Consider the following 9059-nt stretch of genomic DNA (forward strand, 5'->3'; position numbering starts at 1 on the left):
CATACACATATACGCATGCACATATGTAAACACATATACACATATATGCACACATGCACACAAGCTTGCACATAAGTGAATGTATGAGTGAGAGAATAATTGGTGAGAGGCAGGGGGAGGGAGATTAGAAAAATTGATGAGAAAGAGAGGGAAATTTGTAAAAGAGAGCAAGAATGTAAACAAACTTATAAAATATGCACTTACATACATGCAAACACACACATATAGGCACATACCTACCTACATATACACATATACATGCACACATGTATACGCAATATGCACACATATGAGGTGAAAAAAGACAAGAGAAGGGATATGAGAGAAAAGATATAGAAACGTGTGTATGAAACACATATATACATACATACATACATTAGTAAAGAAATGTAAACCCTAATTCCGCCGGAGGACTTAACAAGGAGGGTGAAGAAGAAGGAGTGCTTGCCTTGCCCTCTCCGGAGTAATCTCAGTCAGTCAAGGAGGTGAGCTGCCCGATCTCTGGAGCTTTTCGCAGGCCAAGCTTTCCTCCAGAAATCGGACAGCTCACTTGCTTGGCATGGCTGGACCTGCAGCAAAGCAAGGTGCTCAATCTCTGGCGGAAGCCTTCCCAGGCCCATGCATCCACACCTATCCAAACCTGTCATGAAGGTAAGCTGCTCCACAGCCTCTGCTCAAATCCGCCCCAAGCTCTTTTGTATCTCGGGAAAGCCGCTGGAAATGTATAGATCAGTGGCACCGCCCCCATCCTCGCCTTGAGCTGACGCAGAAACCTGAACATTTTCTTGCAGTTCTATGTCTTTGAGAAATTCACTTCTTTTGCAGTCTATGTTTTCAAGGATGGATTTCTCGGCTGTGGAAACGGAACGCGTGGGTAGGTCCGGAGGGCACTCTGTGCTTGTGAGGTATTCTTAGTGCTTTCAACAGTCAGACGTAGGTAGAGGAGGTGTGTGAGAGGGTATGTTGTATTTCCTTTGCTTGCATAATGGTGTTTTGACAAGGCTTACAAGGCTTGCAAGGTTGCAAGGCTTGCAAGGTCCCATGAAACGAGCCTTGGTTGGCTGAATGGAATGTAATTTTTGCTGATGTTTGTTTTCTCTCCGAAGAAGTTTGCAGGCGGCTATGCTCCCATGAAATCTCTCCAAGACAACGCATTCAGAAATAGTAACGATGTACGAGAAAGCCATTTAGTTTTATATTTTTGTACTCGCATGCTATTTTTGTGAAGATTCGCAAGTTAATTATTTGTAGATATGTACACTTGAGGTTTGCAAGTGAGTTATTTGTGCGAGTAAATGCCCTTTTTATTTGAGACTATTAGGATGTTCATGGACGAGCTTCTGCCATGTAGATGGTTTTTTGCATTAGATGTGTTATGCAAACAAGGGACGTGTGTAGGTGTTTGCCTTAAACGTATTTTCTCAGCTTGTGTGCTTGTAGATGGATATTAAATAGTTTAGTTGATGGTTTGGTTGGCATCATTGAGAAGCTTGGTGAGGCTACATCTTGGTTTCATTGCCTTTTTTAAGCAAAGTGCTCTTTCACGTTTCTCTATTTTGGATCTTTATTGGTGTGTGTGCTCATTATTTGTAGACACTCTTGGTTTATATGTGTGCACTTCCCCCCTTATCTCTCTGTGTGTGTTACCATAGGTAAGCACTCAATATTGTATGTATGTGTGCATGTGAAAAAAACATACACACACACACACACATTCACACAAAATCATGTGTAGATATGCTCAAATAAATTGACATGGTATTAGAACTCATTAGAGCTTAAAGGATAGAGTTGATGGCCATTTCTAATGCAAGCCCATAAATTCAATCCACTATATGCAACAATGTAGCTTGGACAAGAAGGTATTCATGAAAAGTGAATAGTAGCTACAATAAGACCACCATCTAAAATGAGGGTGAAAGAAAGGGAGAGGCAAAGAAAAATATTAACATGTAGAGAGAATATAGATAGTATGGTTGGGATTTGATAAAGTGCCAACCATATTGTAAGTGCGCAAAGGAGATAAGATTGAAAGGAACTAATGGCGCCAAAAGCAAATGTGCAAGTGGATAGAAGGCTTACTGAGATCCTTGTGATAGAGGTGGAACAATTGTTTAATGTTTGTTGGGCTAGGATAATATTTGTAGGTTTGGGGCAACTCCAATGGGCTTTTCAACATCATGGGTGCACTAACATAGTTCCTTGTGCACTTCCTCATCTACATTGCTTACTTTTATGCAACAACATTGGTATTAGGAGTGCAAGTCAAAAGGGTAAGAAAAGAAACTCCATTTGCAAATTCTTATTTTAGAACCATAAAGCTTAACATGTAACATGCAATGACTGGTTGTAGCCTTTGATATACTTGTTGGAGCACCCCACTCAAATTGTAAGGACATAGAGCTTTGGTCCTTGTGAAGGAGATGTTGATGATGGACCACAATGGATAGGTGGTTGTTTGTAGCCCAATTAAAATAACTATCTAGTGTATAGATAGCATTGTACATCCTCTCGTTATCCTCTTTGGCTTTTGGTTTTCCATCCTTGGATGTCTCCTCCCTTAGTTCCCAATGTTGTATTGAGTGAGCTTGCAAAACCCATCATTAAGAAGAGCTCTCTTTACTCCCCTTCTTTTAGCCCTTCAACATCAATAGCTCTTGCTCTCCCATCGTTTGCCTTGGAAAAGTTGGTGCAATCTATACCCTTGTAAAAAGAGCTTTTTGAAAAACTTTTTATAACAAAATAGGTTGGGGAAACATTGTATAATTGTTGTGTAGGCTTGTTGTCAGTTTTTGAGATTTTTAATGCGTAGTTTATTTATTGAGAATGAAAAAAGACATCTAGAGATTGGTAGGTATTGCCACATGCTTATCAATACATGGTGTCAAAGTTTTTGAGATTTGTCCATTATATGTTTAATAGATGTTCTCTCTTTTAATATGTGAAGGTTGTAATAAGTTATTTTTTAGGTGTGAAATGGTGATTGGTGATTGATTTTGGCCTAAGATATTTTTCTCTCTTATTAATATTGATGGTGACATTAATAATTATATATTAATGTCACCATCAATACTGCAATAAGTTATATTTGTTAGATGTGAAGTGGTGCTTGGTGATTGATTTTAGCCTAAGATGCACAGTTTATTTATTGAGAATGAAAAAAGACATGTAGAGATGGATAGGCACTATCACATGCTTATCTATACATCGTGTCAAAGTTTTTGAGATTTGTCCATTATATGTTTAATAGATGCTCTCTCTTTTAATATGTGAAGGTTGTAATAAGTTATATTTGTTAGGTGTGAAATGGTGCTTGGTGATTGATTTTGGCCTAAGATATTTTTATCACCTATTAATATTGATGGTGATATTAATAATTATATATTAATGTCACCATCAATATTGCAATAAGTTATATTTGTTAGATTAGATGAGAAGTGGTGCTTGGTGATTGATTTTAGCCTAAGATACTTTTATCACACAATATTGATGGAGACATTAATAGTTATATATTAAGAATTATTTGTCATGCATGATTTTTGTGAATAGATCTATTTCTTTGTTTGTAGTTTTTAACATTAGGGTCTATGAAGCCTCCTCTAGAGAAGGTGGATTTGATGTGCATAGTTTTTTATACAAAAAAAATGAATATACCACACAACATCGATAAAGAATTATTGACTTGTAATTTTTTACTTTTATTGTAAATGTTGATCTTCCTTAAAGAGTTTTAGTAGATAATGGTAACCTAACATATTGTAAGGTAGATTAGTCATTTCAAAGGATGGATGGCTTTTTTAAAATTCATGTATGAAAATGAGAAAATGGTTTATTTGGAAGTGGAGATTTATAATTGGTCTTTGGAAGCCCATAGGGGAATAAACCACATTTTAGCAAATACTGAACTTTGTTAAACAAAATATTTAGCAATGATTAGAGTTAGAATGATTGTGGTTGAAATTTGCAATGCTTTTAAACTCCATTAATGTTTATAGCTCACCATGTGGTTGAATTTTGTAATTCTTCTGAAAAAAAAGAAAAGAGTAACTCTTTAAACTTGGGTTGCTCAAAATGAGAGAGGAGGCTTCAAATAGCTAATATCAAGTTTCTAAATGAGTAAATAGTTACTTTTTAATTAGATCTCCTTTTTTTATTACTAAGCACTAATTAATGACTTGGTCATTACTTAGAAGTGAGTTGTTCATTGGATCAAAGCTGAGGCTTTAAAGTACTCTAGGTGACTCTATAGTTGGGTGAAACTTTTGACATGCCTCAATTCTAAGGTATAAACTCTCAATTTAATAGAAGTTTCACATTACACCTTGTTGCTTTTCTTTGCTCTTGTATTGTATAGTGTCCACACTTATTAATTACATGCTTGGTGTCAAATTCTTTACTATTGTCGCAAGGTGTCACCATACTTATATTGAAGTCTAATTTAAAATCTTCATTAAGTTTAATTAATTCACTATTGTTGAGAGAGAGAGAGAGCCCTTGCAAATGTGTAAGTTGAAAAGAATGATAGTGAAAGTGAGATATGACATACAAGTTAGAGTCTTATTTAATAGGCCTAGGAATGACCCTAAATCCTAAATTAGAGAAAATATAGTTGATAATCAACAAATCATCCTTTGGGTTATGAAAAACTAAGCTCGTGATATGAAACATAAGGAAATCTTATGAAATTTTGAGACATGAAAGATAAAGTTGATGGGTTATTAAACTCGTGATATGAAACATAAAGGAAACCTGTGACAAAACATAAAGAAAGGAAGCGTTGGAAGGTCTTACCTCAATAAATACTATCTAATATTGCAAAATAAATTTTGGAGAGGAGATGGACGATGGGGGAATATATTTGCAACCAAAGCTAGAACATGGTTTAGGAATGGATGAATATATTTGCAACCAAAGCTAGAACATGGTTTAGGAATGGATGTTCATGTCTAGCCAACATGGCTCAAAGGCATTATGCACAAGACTAAGAACATAGTTTGGAGGTGTATCTATATGGCTTAAAGGTTGATCAAAAGCTAGCTTGGCTTAGAGGCACATTATGCATGATTAGAGGTCTAGAGTTCAAGTGTCGAGAAGTGTTTTAAAGGGGAGCCATATGAAATGCAAGCTTATGGAAGTATCCATTCCATATCTTGATAAGATCATCAGCTAGTTCCATGAGTATAAAACCAAAAAAAGTATCACCAAAAAAAGTATCCATTGCATGTCTTATCAAGAAAGCGTCATACCCAATCAGACATGAGGAAATCTAGAGCTAATCTTGCCCATTCAATCAAAAGTGCAACAAAATAACATATCCTAGCAACAAGTGAGCTAAAGGTTCCATTGTTTTGATCAAATCCAATGTAAGGAGTCTCTTTCTAAAGAGTGTATTGTTAAATTTATCTCCTAGCCTCCTTATAAAAATTGATTGAAACCTTGATAGCTAGAGAAGGGATAATCATAATACTAGAATCGAGTTTGAGTTCTAGAGATTTGGGATTTGATCCCACAAAATCCTTGCAAGATATGTGATAAATTTCCACCTAAACCTCTTCCTATTATTGTGTCCACCAACATCTCTTCCATTGGGCTTTAGATGTTCAAGGACTTTCTTATAAAAGGGTTCTCAAAAATTAGATATGCATACAATCTCATTGTCAAGCTCATGAAAGGGGAGATTTGGACTCAAGTTTGGGCCTACTAAGAAATTCCATTTTAGCATAGGAAAAGCTACTTGAGAAATCATTCAACATGACAAAAAGATAAATTTTAAGCTTTATTTTCTTCAAAATATAAAAATTAGCACGTAGCCTTTAAGGTTTTAATTAGGCCTAATTAAGAGTTTAGAGGTTAGTATTTGGAGTTAAGTGTTTGATGCTTGGAATTTATGGGATATGTTCTTTATATCAAAAGATGAGCCAAAAGGCAATGTGAAGCTTTGAGTTGTGAAGTGACAAGGTAGGATAGAGTACAATTAGAAAGTTAATATGTCAATGCCTACTTGGAAGCAGAATTGAACATACAATCATAACTATCAAGAAAGGCTAAAGAAGAAGTGGCATAGGAAAATAGAAGGCTCATGGAACTAGCTAATGATGTGGTGAAAGCAAATCACAATTATGAACAACTGCAAAAGCAACTAGCCCATGAAATACAACAAAGGAAGGAATTGAGCCAAGCTTGGAGAGAATAGCATGCAATCTTGGATTTCTAAGTGGCAAACTAGGTGATTGAAGCAAGCCAAAGAAAAGATTTAGCCAACTTGAAGAAAAAAAATCTGGATACCATCCTCAACTTGGCCACAAAACCATGTTAAGGCTATGGCTCACTTGAAAAGTGCTCAAGAGAAGATTACAAGTAAACATATCTGAGCCAAAAGATGACTAATGATGCTTCTATCTTGTGGCCGAGGGAGGTCAAACTCACAACAAAAGATCTAAATATGATAAATATCATAATCATACAAGAATCATAGCCTCACCACTAGAATGAGGATTGGGATGATCCAATGTGTGCCACAAAGCCAATCCTCTAGGAGCAAGTCACCACTACAAGTGCATAAGACGCACCCACTTTCTTGGACACAATGGCAAAAGCTAGACAAAGAAGAAAGGAGAAAGTGTAAAGAATTAGAAAAAAGTTTGCAGCCTCACCCCAATGTGTGTTGCATGTGCCTTTTCCACACAAGAGGGAACCCAACCTCATCGCCTATAATATTAGACCTATACAATTTACTTTTTATCTCCCATGGAAACATTAAATAGTGCTACCTCGTGATGTAATATATATAATAATTGAAGTGGGCTTAAGATCTAGGACTATGACACTAAAAGGATGCATATTATTGGTATGACAAGGTATTTAAAGTTCCAAGTCAATACATAGATGTGAGGCCCAACCAGGATGGAGGAGAAACACTCTAGATACCAACATTGAGGCTTAGTGTTTTGCAATGCCACACCCTTGGAATGAGGAGATCTTATTTACATGCCTTACCCACAAAGGCATGGAGTGGATTATGGTCCTCGGAAACCATGGTAGACATAATTTCCCCTTGATCTTCAATGCCAATGCTCTCCAAGATGAGGAAAAACTCAAAGCTCTAAGAGAAAGATTTGATGCCCTCTTTCAAGCCATTTGTCATGGCCTTTTCATATTGTTTAGACCTGTCTTCATCACCACTTGTAATTTCTTTTGTGACTACTCCTGACTGTGTTAAACCAAAAGAGAGCAGAAGAAGAAGAAGGCTTGCATGCACTCTCTTTGATTTTAATGTAGAAATCAAAAGATATACCATGGTGAGACTTATCCTCCAAGCAATTATACTACGAGCCTATTACTTAGAACTATTCAAGGATATGAATGCTAGTAGGTTTACGAAATGCCACCAACAACTAGGTCCTCAAGAGTGGGATAACACTCAAGCTTAATTGGAGCTTTAGCCATCTCTTAGTTGTGCTTGGACTAGCACAAACTCTCATGATAGAGTAAGGCAAGCACACCCCCAAGGAGTGTACATTTCTAATTTTATATGTTCATGCCATGAAGATTCCCAACAACATTGGTGGCCTCAGCACTTCTACTCTATTCTCTCCTTTCGCTATGAGCTAATGACCTGAAGCACATTCTCATCTCCTAATGCAAAGATGATAAATCAAACATTGACACTAACCTCCATTACCACTCCTTGAAGCACCACAATGTTATTGTTTCTTGCATGATACGACCAACCATAATGCAAAATGCCATGAGATTGCACTGATCTAAGAGGGGGGTAATGTTAACCACAATAAAAGTCAAGTTTGAAATTGCAGGAAGCCCAAAAGGCAAAAGGGTGGATATAAGTGTTGAAATAAAATTTCTGGATCATAATAGGAGAAATTTCAAGCACTTGTAAAATTTTATCATTATTTTTCTATATTTGCAAGAGCTAAGCTCACTCTTATATAATTTATAAAATTATTTTTGAGTCAAAATAATGGCTCATTGTGATAGATTTTTGCAAAACCCAAAAAAAATCTAAGTTTGTAATAAGTAGACAAGATTTGGGACCTTATGCTTTGACATTTTAATAAAACCTAACCTCTTGATAGGCTATGTGTTTGAACCATGTCTTTAATGTGAACTTCATAATGCATACAATTTCTTTTTGTTAAGATTGAGTGTTTGTATAGGTGAATAGAAGAAAGTGAATGCAGACAACCAAGCAACACAATGAAGAGGTAAGGTTTTTTGATACCCTAACTATTGCACATCACATGGGACCAAGGGTCACAAGCACTACACTATATTTATTAGGACTTCTTATACGCAAATTTATCTACTACTCCAATGCCATTGGGATAATGTACTGAATTGCACCTTCTTTTTCTAAGCATTGCATAGAATGAGGCTCATTGACGCTAAACTTAATAAACCTAGTTTCATGTGTAAGAATATTCACACCATCATTGAGCATACTCCTTCTACACAACACATTGGGAAATTCTATCACTGATTAGGAATCCTAGATAGAGAGAGTAAGCAGTTTGGGAGATGAGGGCCATGTAGGTCTTCTTCAACTTAAGTGTAGCATGCCTATCTAATGCTCCCTTGATGACATGATAAGGCAAAGTCTTACCCCAGTCCAATGATACGAAGTCAATCTCTAAGATAATCCTTCTATGATGGTCAACATTTTGGTCCTCCCTACTTGCTCCCATTCTCCTCTCTCTCTCTCTCTCTCTCTCTCTCTCTCTCTCCCACTATCCTTCTTCTCTTTACTTCACTCTTTTATCCACCTCTCCCTTCACTCTCTGTTTTGTGTTCTCTCCCCCTTACCAACACCACACTACCATAAGATAAATTTGTTGATAGTCCACCCTCCAACTTCCCTTTTATGATGGAGTTGCTTAATTATCTAAATATCTAGTACATTTAATTTGCCATTAAAAAAAAGGTTTCTTCATTAATCCAGGAAGCACAAGATTCATTCACATATTTTAGTCACATAACGCCAAAACAAATTAAAGATGACATTTTTAGAAAAAAATTATTTATTCAAATTAGGTAGCTTTATT

The 9059-nt window shown here is 36.3% G+C and overlaps 1 long non-coding RNA gene across 1 annotated transcript; it reads left to right on the forward strand.

Moving 5' to 3' along the window:
• The first annotated feature begins 245 nt into the window (after positions 1-245).
• On the forward strand, positions 246-2766 carry LOC148032439 (uncharacterized). Its single transcript, XR_015691632.1, has 2 exons — positions 246-651; positions 826-2766. It is a non-coding gene; the product is annotated as an uncharacterized LOC148032439 (long non-coding RNA).
• The last annotated feature ends 6293 nt before the right edge of the window (positions 2767-9059 follow it).

This window comes from Lygodium microphyllum, chromosome 8, assembly GCF_053477565.2.
Source record: "Lygodium microphyllum isolate KBCC chromosome 8, Lygodium_microphyllum_v1.1.10, whole genome shotgun sequence".
Classification (NCBI taxonomy): Eukaryota; Viridiplantae; Streptophyta; class Polypodiopsida; order Schizaeales; family Lygodiaceae; genus Lygodium; species Lygodium microphyllum.